The 16,678-nt window shown below is 42.2% G+C and overlaps 2 long non-coding RNA genes across 5 annotated transcripts; one reads left to right on the top strand and one right to left on the bottom strand.

Annotated features, from left to right (window-relative positions):
* Positions 1 to 698: 698 nt before the first annotated feature.
* On the bottom strand, positions 699 to 5,083 carry LOC138978332 (uncharacterized). Of its 2 annotated transcripts, XR_011459646.1 has the most exons (5): positions 4,992 to 5,083; positions 4,763 to 4,793; positions 4,263 to 4,359; positions 3,596 to 3,642; positions 699 to 1,385 (listed from the first exon to the last, which is right to left on the bottom strand). It is a non-coding gene; the product is annotated as an uncharacterized lncRNA (long non-coding RNA). The 2 variants fall into 2 exon arrangements; XR_011459645.1 differs by having other exon boundaries at positions 4,263 to 5,066.
* Positions 5,084 to 10,068: 4,985 nt separating this feature from the next.
* On the top strand, positions 10,069 to 15,008 carry LOC138978333 (uncharacterized). Of its 3 annotated transcripts, none has more exons than XR_011459649.1 (5): positions 10,069 to 11,147; positions 11,392 to 11,534; positions 12,806 to 12,901; positions 13,244 to 13,338; positions 14,554 to 15,008. It is a non-coding gene; the product is annotated as an uncharacterized lncRNA (long non-coding RNA). The 3 variants fall into 3 exon arrangements; XR_011459648.1 differs by lacking the exon at positions 13,244 to 13,338 and adding an exon at positions 14,130 to 14,183 and having other exon boundaries at positions 14,554 to 14,649; XR_011459647.1 differs by lacking the exon at positions 13,244 to 13,338 and having other exon boundaries at positions 10,528 to 11,147; positions 14,554 to 14,649.
* The last annotated feature ends 1,670 nt before the right edge of the window (positions 15,009 to 16,678 follow it).

Below are 16,678 nucleotides of genomic sequence, written 5' to 3' on the forward strand. Positions count from 1 at the left end.
AGAGCATTCTAAGCATCCAGTGCTAAAGCTCTCAAATCACAAGACAAACACACTTGTTGTGGCTGTCCGAACTGTTGATTTAAAAAAAAACCATACCCACAAATTGTAAACATCTATTACAAAATTATATATATTGTATGGATCTGTCTTTGTAAAATATACTGTACAGAAAATTTTAAATAATCTGCACAAATCTCGTGGTTCTCTTGTCAAATAGTAGGCACAGAAAAAAAAACCCAAAACCCTGTGTTCTGTCTTGTAAATTATACTTCACTAAATGTGTACAGTATTCTAATAAAAGAAAAATTCTTCCTTTTTGGCTCACGTAAGTGTAGCCTATGCGATCGTAACTTTGTCTGTCTGTGCGTGCGTGCGTGCGTGCGTCTGTGCGTGTGTATGTCTGTGGTAGAAACTCTAACATTTGAAGACGTCACATTACATTGACGTCACATTATGACGTAAGAGGGTTAGACGTCACGCGAAGGAAGTACTGACAGTCTCGGTCATTATTATTTTGAGCGCGCCGAGACTAGTTGGCAGTCGTGTCCTGTAAGTAGGCTACATGCAGACAGACAGATCTAGATCTAGTGTCTCGCTTTCTTGCACAGTTTCACCTATGCTCTTTCTGTGTGTGTGTGTGTGTGTGTGTGTGTGTGTGTGTGTGTGTGTGTGTAGGTGTGTGTGTTATGTAGGTGTGTGTATGTGTGTGTGTGTGTGTGTGTGTGTGTGTGTGTGTGTGTGTGACGGAGTGATTGAGTTTGTGTTACTGTTTGTCGATTTCTTACGTGAGCCTTGATGGCTTCGCCTCTTGTTATCATATCAATTGCCTCCCTTGAATTTTATTTGTAAAATAATTCTGAGAAAAAAGGCTTTCTACTTAAAAGCAGTGCAATCAAGAAAATGGGTACAACCTGTGTGTAAACCTTTATTCCTTATTCTTTTTATTTAACTGAGGATGTCACTGCGCAGTTTTACTGATTTAAAAAAAAATTCGCTTCAAATTATCTCCCTTGAACAAACACTTCTTTTTACAATTAAATTTTGTTTACACGAAGAGGTAGTTTTAAGGGTATATATACAAGAAAACAATATTGCAACCTTAGATGTATTTACATTTGGATTAATTCCATTAAAAAAAATCAAACTATAAATGATAAATCAAAATAAAACAGATTTTGGGGCTGTGCACAAGCTGATAGGATTAAACACGAAAGTCGTACCCAAGAATCGTCAAATACTTTTGCTAACAGCTATACTTAAACATAAGAAAATATGATCTGCATCTCTTGTTATGAAGATGATGGCACTGGTCCACCGAAGTGCATGCCATATATGCTTTACTGTGCGCTCTCCCTCTCAATGGTCTTTCTCTGGCTGACTCGATTCTGAGGAGATAAAAGAAAACACATTCAGTACAAGCTGTAAAAAATAACAACAAAACTAGTATTACTTAAAGTAGCTGCTGGTTTCTGAGTATTTGATTGAAGGCCCAATCCGACTTGTAAGAAGTTTGCCCGACTGTCGCAGATTTGGTCAGGTAATTAGATGGAGTAAAATCATGCCTCAATTTGGTAACATACAAACTGCAATATTCTAAGGCTGTGAGTGAGAGAATACATCGGCGCCACTTTTTAAAAACTTTCTTTTTGTGTGTGCGCATGTTTTAGTGCCAAAAATGAATAGGCCGAGTGCTCTCTCTGCATAACTTGTGTGAAGCTTCAGAGCTCTATCAATGGTTTGAAAGAAAAAACATACTTTTTCATTTTTGACGTTCTTGTTCCCTTCCCTGTGAAATTTACTGTCCGTAGACGGGCGCTGTGGCGTGGTGGTAAGACGTCGGCCTCTTAATCGGAAGGTCGAGGGTTCGAATCCCGGTCGCTGCCGCCTGGTGGGTTAAGTGTGGAGATTTTTCCGATCTCCCAGGTCAACTTATGTGCAGACCTGCTAGTGGCTTATCCCCCTTCGTGTGTACACGCAAGCACAAGACCAAGTGCGCACGGAAAAGATCCTGTAATCCATGTCAGAGTTCGGTGGGTTATAGAAACACGAAAATACCCAGCATGCTTCCTCCGAAAGCGGCGTATGGCTGCCTTAATGGCGGGGTAAAAAAACGGCCATACACGTAAAACTCCACTCGTGCAAAAACACGAGTGAACGTGGGAGTTCCAGCCCATGAACGCAGAAGAAGAAGAAGAAGAAGAACTGTCCGTAGGTTACCGGATTTTGTTAATGTCCGTGAAAACCTCAACTTTTCATTGCTGAGTGCCTAGTGATAGCTATCCCCCTCAACGACCTAGCACTGCTGAATCCTGATTCTTCCCATTGTTTGATTCTGTAAAGAAATTGTGTAGTTGGTAGTTATGTGAGCTTCGTCTTGGGGGGTGGGGGGGGGGATTATTAAACCATCAGATCACAAAGTAAGACTTCATTGTAATGTGCAGATATTAGCGCATCGGTTAGCGCATCGGGCTGTGGGCCGGGAGGTCGTGGGTTCGAATCCCATCAGGGTCATGTGGGTTTTTCGGGCTACGGTCGGCTCCTACCCAGAGTGGAAGTGCTATGGTTCCTATGGGAAGGCTGGAATCACACAGCCGAGTGTCATTCACTTAACGAATGGGACTTTGAGGGTGCTCAGGTTCTGTTTACCTGACCAACACCGCAGGTGCGGCAGTTCTCGGGCCTGGTTGACACCAGGATATATTATGACAGTAAGCGTAGAGTGCTGCCCTGTCACGAAGTCTCAAACCAAATTGGAAATCCATAGCATCATCATTATAATCATCCTCATCATCTCATTAATCATCCAAAATTATAAATTGTCCTTGCTCTTGTGGCCCTTCATGCCCGGAGCTCTCATGGTGACCTTGGTCTCAGTGTTCCTGTTCCATCCTTCCCTGAATAGTACTTCTGCTGTCAGTCTTCAACGTGTGACGTTCTGGGGGGTCGACGGAGGGACGTGGTGGCGGTCTGCTCTCTGGAGGGGACCCTCACTCAATCTGGCTCCGCGACTTAGCAGTCAATGTCGTTAGTAGGGGGCATAGTAGGTAGTGGGCTGCGCCCGTTAGCTCGGGACAGACCCACTACTGAACACCGTCGAAGTGACTCAGCAGAAGTGCAGTGTCATCTTCCGAGGGTAGCCTACCGCAGCGACCCGACATCCCTCCCTGGAGCGTCTGTAAAATCGACAAGTCTGGCAGCGGAACGAAATTCAGATGTGGATGGAGCAGCGAGTGCAGGGACGGGGCGGCGTGAGAGCACACCCGGGACAAGGAACAGGTGTAAGGGGAAAAAAAAAAAAAAAAAAAAAGTGCAGATATTTGTTCAGGTGCCCACCATTTTCTATGTGAAAACATGTTGCTAACTAACATGAACCCAACCATAAAACGTGATGTAGGTGAGTAGCCCATCTAGAAAAAAGAACCTGTTCTAATTCGGAATTAGAACAGGTTCGTTTTTCTAGATGGGCTACTCACCTACATCACGTTTCATGGTTGGGTTCATGTTAGTTAGCAACATGTTTTCAAATTCTCATCAGGCAATCACGGCTGACACCAAACACAAAACAGGTGGGAGAGACATAATTCAATTTACTCACCTTCCTTGCATTGTGAGACTGGCCATATGAATCTGCTGAAATAGTTCCTGCACATATTTAATCAAATATTCATCTTAATAACGTGTTAATATCGCTTGTTCTAGCAAATCAGACTTGACAGTTTTCTGAAGGCTTGCACAATTTAAGAGCTTGCCTGTCCCCAATCATTACAATAAGAAACAACATCTAGTATGCAAGTATTTTCAGGGTATGAAGGTTTTAATATAATGTCGGTTCTTCTGGGGGCATGGAGAAACACCTTACACAAAGTAGAACATACACAACAAATTTCAAACAATTGAGGTCACACCATAGTTTTACCCACAAACAAACAACAGCAATACAATAAACAGTCTGCAAACGCCTACATGCTGTCTACACTAGGTATAAAGAAACAAAGAAGCACATGAAGACGGGCTTTGTCAAGTAGACCATTATAGCGAATGAGCAACAGCTGATGATCCAGACCACCAAATTGACATGATTTCCCCTTATTCAGTTTGTGATTGTAGTCATATTGACGATGCATGACTTCAATTTTTCTAAGTAAGTCTCTTGGTGCGTTTACGGATACATTCATTGTCACAATTACGACATGCTAATGTCTAACCTGGGTAAACTTCAATTCATGACTTTTTTTTAACTGGCATAGACATTATGAGCATACCAGAATTATTTTCCTGTTAGACTGTCTTCTTCTTTTTCTTCTTCTGCGTTCGATATTCATGGCTGTCATATCGTCAGGTCAATGGCTGCCATGAAGTCTGCATAAACCAATTAAATAAATAATTAAGGAAAAAAAACACCCTTACATCATAATAAATCAGAACCATCAAAACCACCCCCCACCCATCCAATAAAACCTGCATACAAAAACACTTCAAAATAAAAAAATGAAAACATTTAATTCCACTTCAAAAATATAAAAGTTGTTATGCTTTATTTTCATTATCTCTTTACACACACAAAAATTGCTGTGCAAATCTTTTTACAAAAATCAATGCCCGAGACACCAGTAACCTGTTTATGTTGTTGACCTTGTAACTTTTCACAGAGGCTGTTCAAAAAACCGTTTCCCTGGAATCTGCACTATGATAACCATGAATAATACCGTAGGGAAAATATTACATCACCAAGACCTAAAAAATAACACCAACCGATACTCACCCTTATTTCACCCACTATGCCAACCCAAAGACTGGAAAATAATAATCAAATACAGAATGAACAAAAATGCTTGATTTCATTTCTTCAATGATAAGTTGAAAATCTTCATTCTTCATAATAATGTTATTGACATAATGTGTAATTGCCACAATTTACAGAGTTTTATGAAAAAATGATGCGATAAAAATCAAAGGGAAAACATTTGTTCATATACTGATACCTTATTTACCTTGTGGCTTGTGTGCCCCAGGTTTAGGAGCTGCTCAAACGTCCATTGCTTCTCAGTCTGCAAGAAATTAAGCGATGGCCTGAAGGAGAATGGGAAAAAAATCCTTTGTCAGCACCCTGTGTATGTGTGTGGGTGGGTGTTTTAGATAAATAGGCAGGGTGGGGGGTGTGTGGGTGTGTGCAATAGGTACCACGCCTAATGCAGTCTGCAAAACAAATGCAACACTTATACAGAGCTTTTATGATACAAAACTTCAAATAAGAAACACATTACAATCAAATGAAAGCTGAGCCTGTCATTGCAAAATAAGAAGGAATATATACAACAATCCAGTGGCATGTATGTAAAATATTGTTCCTTCAGAAAGATGGCTCTGACAGCAGAAACAATTTAACTTGAAGTTTGAGTAAAAAATTATTTCTCTACATTTAGCGGCCCTTATATGTGTTCGAATTGTGCACTTCATGTAACAAACACCAAAATTGGCAGAGACAGGCAGTTTTATGTATTTATCAAACTCTGATACAGGGCCATCGTGAAAAATTAGTTTAAAGGTGTTTTTTAATACAATTTCAAAATGGCCGCCACATGTAATTTAGCAAAATTATTAATTTATGTTCAGTTGATGCTACAAGCACCAAATTTGGCAGGGAGGTACAGTTTTATGTACTTGTCAAGGTCTGATACAGGGCCACCAAAATAAATTTGTTTAAAAGATTATTTTAATGCAATGTTCAAAATGGCTGCCACAAAAAAAAGTCTAAAATTGTAGATTTGCGTTCATGTAGTGCAACAACCCTCAAAATTGGCAGAGATGCACAGTTTTCTGAACTTATTAAGTTCTGATACAGAGCCACTTAAAATATGAATATTTGTTGGTTATTTAAAGCAAAATTTCAAAATGACTACCACGGGAATACATGCAAACGCACATGCTGGAACGTAACTGAAGGAACACAAGAAGTTTAGAGCAATGTACATAGCTTGATTTACCTAGTGTTGGGGGTTGTTAGCAGATGCACACACACAGTTGCAGAGGGCCTCTCTTTGCCCTTGCCAAACAAATTCAGTGGAGGCATCCTGATTTGTATGGAGAAAGCAGAATGACCATCGTTTTGGGAGGACTTCACACCGAAATGGCTTTTTTGAAGGCCCTTGGAAGTCTCCTGCGTGACAGTGGCTGAACAGACGTCCGTGTACAGGTTGGTGTGACTACAGTTGGTACTGCAGACTCCTTGTCAGCTGCTCATGTCACCAAGACTCGGCATGCTCATCAGCTTACAGTATGTGCCCTCTACCAACTGATGAATGCTGCCTATGAGCAATATCGTCTCTCATGCCAAGCTCTTGGGGAGAAGATCATGCCTGTGGATGAGTGGAAAGTCGTCATGACGGAGAACAGTCCAACGTTTCACTTCTGGACTTTGATCATGCAATTAGAAGTTCTTGTGCTTGCTTTTCTGTCTTCCGTGAGAAGTGGTGACTTCATGTTGTATCAGCAGTACATCGCAAAAATGGTGCCAGTGTTCTTTGCATTAGACCAGCATAACTATGCAAGGTGGATGTCTGTGCATGTGAATGACATGAAAAAAATCAGTGCCATTGAGTCTGTTAGCCGTGAATTCCAACAAGGCCACTTTGTCCTGCAAAAGACTGGAAGGCCATTTTCAAGACTGGCACTGGATCATGCACATGAACAGAATAATGCGATTGTGAAAGGTGATGGTGGGGCCGTTGGCTTGACAGGTAATCCAGTTGCTTTGGGACGGTGGATGGTCAGTGGCCCTGAAGTTGCACGCGTCATCCAGGAATTTTAACGGACCCTTAGCCCTCCTGAGAAAGACTCGGAGAAACTTGGCCATCATGAGCAAAGCTTGGCCTTCCAAGTGGATTTTGCTGACAACGTCACAAAAATCATTGATGTCATAAAGGAGGCGGGAAACCCTTTTGCTGAGCGAACATGCGATTTCCTCACTCTTCAGAGCACTGAGATCATCAGTGCTGCGACGCATGAGGCCATGAAATCCATGTTGACGACCGGGATGCAGCAGTACACATCATTTGTGGAAGATAGTCTCAAGACAAAGACCAAGAAATTATCTGACCCTATCAAGCGCAACAACATGGTCCGTATTGCTTGCACAAAGCGGAAGAAGAAAGGCACTGGAACTTGCAAACTTTCCATCCTTAAAAAGAACAACAGTCTCTTTTCAAGGCTCTATATTGCATGCCTCCTTTGTCGCTGCCCTACACGCCACCAGGCGTGAAAGGCAGTAAGTAAGTAATATTGCATGCCAGACCCGCCCAGGAGGACTCGACGACTTCTTCCAGCATGAAAATCACAGTACCCCTCCATCACTTTCCTCTGAAGGACAAATAAGGCCGGGATTGAAATCACGCCTGATGGAATGCCTGGAGCAATTGTCACCGCCTGAAGCAGTGCGTTCTGATGCAGATGTTCTGATTTTGGATGGCGCTGCAATCGTGCACATGATTCGGCCTGGGGCAGCAAAGACATTTTGTGCATATGCAGAGGATGTGTTTTTGCCGCACATCACCCTCTTGCTGCAAACAGTTTCCCGCCTGGATGTGATATGGGATATGTACAGGACAGACAGCCTGAAGAAGACTGCAAGGGAGGTGAGGGGCAAGGGAAAGAGAAAGCGTGTCACACCAACAGGCGCCATACCACCCAACTGGCACACATTCCTCAGGGTAGATGACAACAAAACGGAGCTCTTTAAGTACCTGGCACAGTGTCTCCTGCGAATTCCCACTGAGAAGACCATTGTCACCACCCAGGGTTCTATTGCCATTTCCAATGTCCCTGTTGAGCTTAGTGCACTGTCTCCTTGCACCCATGAGGAAGCCGACAGTAGGATAATGACACACCTAGTGGATGCAGCAAAGGACAGCAAACACATCTTGCCTCGCACCACCGACACAGATGTTGTTGTCCTCGCCGTCGCCTCTGCATCACGCTATCCTGACCACGAAATTTGGGTGGCGATGGGTGTTGGCAAAGACTTCCGGCACATTCCTGCTCACCTTATTGCCAGGAACCTTGGTCCCACCAGATCATCCTGCCTTTCTCTTTTCCACAGTTTTACTGGGTGCGACACTGTGTCATTTTTCAATGGCATCAGTAAGAAGAAGGCTTGGGAGGTGTGGAGTGTGTTCGATGATGTGACTGAAACTTTCCTTCGGCTGTCAACGCCTCCGTGTACCTTGACACCTGATGACAGAGCTGTGTTGGAGAGGTTTGTTGTGCTCCTCTACGACAAAGCTAGTAACTGCCTGGATGTCAACAGCGCCAGAAGACATCTCTTCATCAAGAAAACCAGGCAGATTGAAAACATTCCACCAACAAGCGATGCTCTGCTACAGCATATCAAAAGGGCAGTCTATCAAGGCAGCTACATTTGGGGCCAGGCAGAAAATCCCACACCTGCATTGCCTAATCCCTCTGAATGGGGTTGGAAAAACAATGACGGAGAGTGGCAACCCCTTTGGACCATCAGCCCTGAAGCATCTACAGCATGCCGCGAGCTTCTCAAGTGTGCCTGCAAGAAGTCATGCAGAACCCAACGCTGCAAATGCTGCAAAGCCGGACTACGGTGTACTGCCCTCTGCAACTGTGTGTGTGCATCTGCTAACAACCCCCAACACTAGGTAAATCAAGCTACATTGCTCTAAACTTCTTGTGTTCCTTCAGTTACGTTCCAGCATGTGCGTTTGCATGTATTCCCGTGGTTGTCATTTTGAAATTATGCTTTAAATAACCAACAAATATTCATATTTTAAGTGGCTCTGTATCAGAACTTAATAAGTTCAGAAAACTGTGCATCTCTGCCAATTTTGAGGGTTGGCATATGCAGTTTTTTTTCCCTGCTGAATGTTGCCAGGGTGCACAAACTGAGAAAGCATTCCCGATTTTCCACAATGTTCTACTTCTTTAGAGTCTTTTGCACAACATGATTTATAACTGCCAGTGTACGTCTAATTCATGATGCCTACCTGACAGCTGGGTCAAAAGTTACGTTCGAGAAAATACTCGAACTAAGTTCCAAACAACTCGAAGAGCAGACATGTAACATGTGGGATTTTGGCAAGCGGAAACGACGTAGATCTAATGTCATTCAAGGGTATCGTAATGTGGGAATATCAAGGCCAGTTTTTGACTGGTTTTGAACTGAAGTTGGGCTCCGAATGGAAATAAACACTTCCTCCAGCTGCGCGACCCATTGATAACAACAGTTGGAACTGGTAGGAAGATGAACAGGTCTTGTGAACTGGCTACACACTGTTACGGTTCAAGTATAAGTTCAAAGTAAACACTCAACTGAGGTGGCAGGTAATGGCGGACTTGACTTCCTTCATAACCAAATATCACTCTTCTGACAAAAAACGCAAATGCTATGTTAAACCGGAAAATACGTAAACCGGAAAAGGAAGCGCATCAAAACCAAAATGGCAGCCCCCATGAAATCCGAAAGGTCAAGCAAACAAGTCGTGAATACAATGGACGTTCTATGTGAGTGACAGTAGAGTTTGCTGAGTTTGTGTAAAACATTGGAAAGATCGTCTGCTAGAATCAGAAATAGGTCGCTTCAGATTGCAGCTTCTTGAACTTTGCAAGGTTTGATGTCTGTTAAAGAACTGGAGTTTACACTTACTGTATGCCATGTACAGTAAGCAACACACACACAAAAAACACAAAGCAAATGGCATCGTCTGTTGACTAGTCACAGAAACAAACCTGGCGAGGTATGCATGTAGGCCTACTTTATACACGTGGAAGAAACCGGAACCAAGCCTCTTTGTTATTGCTGATATCGTTTGGACATCGGCAAAAAATTACCAACTTCCGTAGCGTTATCATTTGATGATCGCAATAGAGATGTGTGAAACCATCCAATCACAGCCCCCGAATTTCCCCAGGTGTCTATCAGAATAGTCATGATGCCTGCTTGGTTCAAAAACATTTAAAAAAAAAAACCGCAACTTTTATTCTTTAAAAAAAAGTATTTGTCCCTAGCCATCTGTCAATATAGGCTCATACAAGGAATATTTAAAAACAAGAGGCGAAGCCTTCAAGGCTCACGTAAGAAATAGACAAACAGTAACACAAACTCACTACACGAAGCTTCGCAAAGTCTTAATACCAAAAACCCGCAGCTACGGCGTGGTACTTTGACCCCAACATCGCTTCTCAAGTTTTGACATGCGAAGCTTCGCCGTAGCTCGCAACGAAGTTGGGGTTTTTTGTAAGAAGAGTGCTTTTCGATTCAAGATGGACGACGAAATCAGACTCAATACCATAGTGAAGAATGCATTTATCGACTTTGGTTGACCCAAAGTACAAGAACTAACCTCCTACCTGTATTATTTCATACTGCGATGCATTGACATGTCGAATGAAACTCGAAATCCCAGCGCTCACGCCAACTGGGGCCAGTTTCATAAGCCAGTAACACAGTCGACCAACTGCAGTTGTCCGAGAGAACCACAGTAATCCGACGTTATCGGGTTTCACGAACAAAATTTCAGTCGGCCGACTGCCATTTAGGAACCTACGCTAATTATGATGACGCGAGCTTCCATTCAAATTAACTTAGGCAACGATGGTTCGATGACGTCATCCAATAGTCACATCACAGAAGGAAATGTACAAATGCTGAACGTAGCCCATTTTAGCTCGACTTATTAGACAGATAGGCTTGAGGAGAATGATAATAACAAAGTTATTAACAGAATGCAGACATCAATGATCGTGAGAACGCACAATTTGTTGTTTTCTGATGGTTATAACCGGAAGTATCTTTCGATAATGGGGCAGACAACTCCCGTAAACCCCTTCAGGCTTACTTCCCTTCTTTGTTGTCGTTAGTTGAATGGCAGACTAACACTAACACTGGAATTTTGAATGGCCTCGAGTTGTTATAGGCTTTGTTGGTCTGATTTTCCGCTTGTTCTTCTCTGCGGGTGTGAGAAAACTTTCTGGGGGTATGGCTGGTATTAACCCTCCAGCTATCTTGTACAGCATCGTCAGGCGAAGTTGTCTACGCCGGTCAGCAAGTGCTGAGTCTGATGGCAAGTTCAGTCTCTGCAGCATCTCTCGCAACCGGGTTTTCTCCATGGATCTGTAATTTGCAGGTAAATCTCGCTGCTTTGTGTTGAATCTTCTCGATTTTGTCGGTATCCAGTTTTAAATATATGGGTCCCAGACGCAACTGCCCCATACTCTAGGGTCGAGCGAACAACGTTTATCAGTGTAAAATTTAGGGTTTGATTTACGTGCAAAATAATGAAGTATGAAGAGCAGATGACAGAAGAGCACCTGATATTTTACGTGTATGTTTTATAATTTGATTTGCTGAACGTGCTTTATTTTCGTTAGGTTCACGTCCGTTCAGCCACCTTCGGACGACGGCTGTCAGTGTTATTCTGTCGACTGTTGGTCACTCCCGTTGGCTCAAGTTATGTCACTCTTAACTGTCATCAGTTTTGTGTGTACGGAATTCATGACAGATGCGCAGAATGGTAAGTCTTTTCTCTGCTATAATTACTAAGATTTAGGTCAAAATCAAATATTAGATTTAGATGTTTGCTTCCCAGGTTGTGTTCACTGGTGATGTTGAAGCACAGGCGGAAAATATTGTTCGCTGGACTACCACTATCATAGTAAGACTACCAATATCATAGTAAGACTATGATAGTGGTGGTCCAGCGAATGATACCTTCCACCTGTGGTAGAACTGAAGCATTGTAAATAATTATTGATACAGTGTTGCCCTTAGCTGTGCTTTCCAAGTTTACTGCCATTACATTTTCTTTACGATTGCAATTTTTACAACAGTTACTTCTATCTTTTTTTAAAAAATAAATATGTCAATTAAGCAAAAATAGGAGCTTTCTCTATCTTTCACATTATATATGTTACAGTTAATCTGTGAAAGTAGGGAATACGTGTATGAACTAAAATATTTTAGGTAATACATGAATTAACTGGTTTTTTCCGTCAGTTAATTCATGTATTACCTAGTTAATACATTTATTCCCTGGTTTCACAGATTAACTGTAACATATATATATACCGCTGCACCAGTATGAACACATGCCAAAGTACCAACTTCTGATTAGGGGTTCCAGTGATAACAGCTTAACAAGTACTGGCTTCTGTGACCACCCAAAACCAACACTGATTTATTTTGTAATCCTTTATGTTTTACAAAATATAGACAGTAAAATCAATTTGTTGTGAAAATATTATCAAGGCTTCTTTGAATCTATTGTTACACTAGCTTCCATGGTACCCCACCCATACAAATAGAACGAAAACACAAACACACAAGCAGCTATGGGCAGAATGTCAGCCAGGATTTGATGGGCTAGTCAATATGGTGTATTTACATTTGAAGAGCGTGAATGTAGTATGGTATTTTCTGTGCGAAAGTCAACTTTATTTTCATCTTGTTATTCATTACTCACAGTTTTCTCTTTGCCAGCACAGTCAGTATGAGCAGACAAAAATACTTGCTCCCAAACTAAATTTGCTTATCAACATTAGATACGCACGCGCGCCTATAAGTAGGACATGAACAAGCCTAATGTACATATCTCATAAACTCCATACTGACAATCCCCTTCCCTCATGTACTACTGTTCAAATGCATAATACTATGTTCTTGGAAGAAGAAAAAAACACATTTACACTACAATCACAATACTTAAGCACAACACATGAAACAACAAAACGCATCAGGATAGAATGTTGTGCCGCTGGTAACATATCTAACTGTGTCGTACCACAGGATGAAAGAAGCCCATCGTTTTGGTCAGAGGACAAATCTGGGACAAAGAGGGCACACAGGTCACCAACAGGAGAGACGCCTACTGCAAAACGCCAGGTATAAATGTTATTAACAGCTATTGTGGTATGTATATGTTACGTATATTAAGTTACAGCTCCGTGCATCCATGGTATCGCGGGATATTTTCTCCCTAGAATAACAGAATTAAAGCATGTGGTTAATTTCAACCACCCTCTGATAGTTCTGACATTAGATTTATGGGAACATATTTGTCAAACCAATTTTTTTAAATTGAAATTTGATTCATCTTCAATCTAAGGGACATAACCACTCAATGTTATGGGTTGCAATATATTCAATCTCACCACAATTTTCCATGACTTGCAAGAAACTGACATGCTTTTTATCCTTATAAGTTTACTTCTTTAATTTGTCTAGGGAACAGCTATTTCAGTCTCAAGTATATATCGAGTGAGAAAGCTGACATCCGAAGAATTCGGACATTGCTACACCAGCGCTCGGTTAAGCTAATGGTATATTAATTACCTATATTTTACCCCTTTTTGACTCACATGCGAAGCAAAAGTGAGTCTATGTACTCACCCGAGTCGTCCGGCCGGCCGGCCGGCCGGCCGTCCGGAAAACTTTAACGTTGGATATTTCTTGGACACTATTCAGTCTATCAGTACCAAATTTGGCAAGATGGTGTATGATGACAAGGCCCCAAAAAACATACATAGCATCTTGACCTTGCTTCAAGGTCAAGGTCGCAGGGGCCATAAATGTTGCCTAAAAAACAGCTATTTTTCACATTTTTCCCATTTTCTCTGAAGTTTTTGAGATTCAATACCTCACCTATATATGATATATAGGGCAAAGTAAGCCCCATCTTTTGATACCAGTTTGGTTTACCTTGCTTCAAGGTCAAGGTCACAGGAGCTCTTCAAAGTTGGATTGTATACATATTTTGAAGTGACCTTGACCCTGAACTATGGAAGATAACTGTTTCAAACTTAAAAATTATGTGGGGCACATGTTATGCTTTCATCATGAGACACATTTGGTCACATATGATCAAGGTCAAGGTCACTTTGACCCTTATGAAATGTGACCAAAATAAGGTAGTGAACCACTAAAAGTGACCATATCTCATGGTAGAAAGAGCCAATAAGCACCATTGTACTTCCTATGTCTTGAATTAACAGCTTTGTGTTGCATGACCTTGGATGACCTTGACCTTGGGTCAAGGTCACATGTATTTTGGTAGGAAAAATGTGTAAAGCATGTGAGTCGTATGGGCTTTGCCCTTCTTGTTTTTAAATAGGCAATAGCAGACAACCACAGTGGTAAATCTGCAGCAAGAAAGTCGCTTTTTCAGGTATTTATTATGTTCATTTCTGTTCATTTGTTATTGTTTCTGACTTACTTTTTCTTTTGAAATTATTATTGACGAACTCAATGATACATATTATTTTTGAAAGTTAAATTAACACTGAATTAGATAATTATCATATCCCGCAAAATTATTATTTTTGTCCTGCTGCACAAAAGTGTGCTTTATGCAAAAGTGATAGTACTGATAAATGATGGGTTCCAATCAAGGACTACTAAAGTAGTCCTTGGTTCCAATGTATCCATGTATTGCTCTGTGTTCTGATGCTTCGATGTGCACTAAGTTTCTTGTGAGTGTGTATGTCTGTGTGGTTTGTTTGTTTTTTCACTTAAAATTGACATATGCCATACCACAGAATGAATCCAGTGCATTAAATTCAACGAGGGATTTCAAGTCGCCATCTGGACATATTGTCCCACAACCAAACTACAAGGTAATGAATTCATATTCATAATGTGTCAAATTAAATCATATGTATACTGGTTTTGTAAAAATGTATTTTTAAGTCAAACGGCATATTGGTTCCTGATAAATTTGACAGCTTTTTCCCTTTGGATAATTTTATAACTATTATGTCACCCCATACTTACTAGAGTGACGTCTCTTTGCTTAAATTGACATATGAAATTGCACAAGGCTTTGGAAGAGATCAAGGTTTGGTGAGGTATGCAAAGTACAGTGTGTAGGATATATTAATACTCTCTTACTTACTGTCTCATACCACATCTGCTTTTTACATTTAGTCAAGTTTTGACTAAATACCGGCCCCCGTAGCGCAGTGGTTAGCGCATCGGGCTGTGGGCCGGGAGGTCGTGGGTTCGAATCCCATCAGGGTTATGTGGGTTTTTTGGGCTGCGGTTGGCTCCTACCCAGAGTGGAAGTGCTATGGTTCCTATGGGAAGGCTGGGATCACACAGCCGAGTGTCATTCACTTAACGAATGCAACTTTGAGGGTGCTCAGGTTCTGTTTACCTGACCAACACCGCAGGTGCGGCAGTTCTCGGGCCTGGTTGACACCAGGATATATTATGACAGTAAGCGTAGAGTGCTGCCCTGTCACATAGTCTCAAACCAAATTGGAAATCCATAGCATCATCATTATAATCATCCTCATCTCATTAATCATCCAAAATTATAAAGTGTCCTTGCTCTTGTGGCCCTTCATGCCCGGAGCTCTCATGGTGACCTTGGTCTCAGTGTTCCTGTTCGATCCTTCCCTGAATAGTACTTCTGCTGTCAGTCCTCAACGTGTGACGTTCTGGGGGGTCGACGGAGGGACGTGGACAACTGTGAAGCGTTCCAGCAATTTGAAGTGGTGGCTGTTCAACTCCATGGCAACGAAAGGATTCTTTGCAATGAACCTAAAGGCCTCTGTTACTGCAGGATAACATTTCCATGCAGCCCATGCAGACAGTTTTCCTTTGCCAAACAAGGCAGAGACCGTGTCGCAACCGGTGAAGCTGAGGAAAGTGGGGAGGGCTGTAGACTTTTCCTCTTCAAGGGCTAGAGCAATGGCATTGATGTGAAAGTACGTGAAATTCTTTCCTGTGCCGAAAGCAATCCAAATTTCTGCCGCTGGACACATTGCTTGAAGCTTGCGGAAATGTCCAATGATGATGACGATGACGTCAGTGTCCACAGTGCGAACTAAGCAAGCACAGGACCCAGTCTGCAGTGCATTTTGTAGATGCAGCAGTATCTTTGTGTCTGCTTCCTCGTGATCATTGTCTGGCTTCAGTAAAGTAGACCCGATCCGATTTCCGATGTTCCAATGACCTCAAAATGCCGGGCATACATATGTTAAAGCGTAATTGTGCCATAGGTAGCTACGACTTGTCTTTCCAAGTCTTGCGGAGTTCTTTTTGCGACTTTCATGGTAAGTTATTTCCTTGTTCGCTTCTTAAGGGGGGACTGTATGTACGTGCTATTTGTCATTGCCGCAGCTTATTCCCCCATATACTCTGTCCGGTTGTTGTTGAATTTATACCATGCGTCCGAACAACTGTTGTCACTGGGGCTGGCCCAGGAATTAAAGGGTCAAGAGAACATTTGAGAGCGGCGATTGCGATTATAGGGCTACCTTCTACATGACTACTACATCGGCACCATCGTCCTCAGTATAGGCATACTCAACAGCTTGGCAATCATGGTGGCCAGTATGCGCGGCACCATTCGTGACAGTCGGCCAAATTGCTGGAACGCTTCACAGTTGTCCTGTATGACAAAACCAGCCAGCTGAGCTCTGTTGATGAGGCCCGCAGAGAGCTGTTTTGCCACAGAGACAAGATGATGATGAAAGCCCTTCCTCCTACACAGGGAGCAATATTACAGCATTCAAACCGTGCTGTCAACCAGGCAAGCATTTGGACCACTGCTGACCAGGCCCAGCAGCAAGCACCATCTCCAGAGGGATGGGGCAAGACTCTGGACAAGGACAGCAAGGCTTGGCTCCCTTTTTGGACGACACTGCCAATAGCATC

This window comes from Littorina saxatilis, linkage group LG10, assembly GCF_037325665.1.
Source record: "Littorina saxatilis isolate snail1 linkage group LG10, US_GU_Lsax_2.0, whole genome shotgun sequence".
Classification (NCBI taxonomy): Eukaryota; Metazoa; Mollusca; class Gastropoda; order Littorinimorpha; family Littorinidae; genus Littorina; species Littorina saxatilis.